A 611-nucleotide genomic window follows, 5' to 3' on the forward strand; every position below is an offset into this window, starting at 1 on the left:
AGAGCTGTATCAGCAGCTCCTGGGGCAGGTAGAACTTCCTGAGCTGGCGCAGGAAGTACATCCTCTGCTGTGCCTTTTTAATGATGGTCCTGATGTTGATTGTCCACTTCAGGTTCCTGGGGGATAGTGGAGCCCAGGAACTTGTAGGATTCTACCACTGATACAGTACTGCCGAGTATGGTGGTGGGGCTCTTCCTAAAGTCCACTGTCATCTCTGCTCTTTTGAGTGTGTTTAGTTCCAGGTTGTTACAACAACACCACAGGACTAGCTGTTCAACCTCCCGTCTACACAGATTCATCACCATCTCGGATGAGACTGATGACTGTTTGTCATCTGCGAACTTCAGGGCTTTAACAGAGGGGTTCTCTGAAGTGTAGCCCTTGGTGTGGAGTGAAAACTGTTATGGTTTAGTCCCCCTCACCAGGAGGGTGAGGGAGAACTGGGGTTGGACTCAAGATGGCTGACCCAGGTGCTAGTACAAAAAAGGTGGTTTAATGAAATAAAAACAACATGACAACATAACAGGGTCCATAATACATACAACAAGGGAAGGGCAGTGATGACTAAGGAGACCAGGACGGTAAACACACAAACTAACGACAGGAACTAG

The sequence above is a fragment of the Monopterus albus genome, unplaced genomic scaffold (assembly GCF_001952655.1).
Source record: "Monopterus albus unplaced genomic scaffold, M_albus_1.0 scaffold73.1, whole genome shotgun sequence".
Lineage (NCBI taxonomy): Eukaryota > Metazoa > Chordata > Actinopteri > Synbranchiformes > Synbranchidae > Monopterus > Monopterus albus.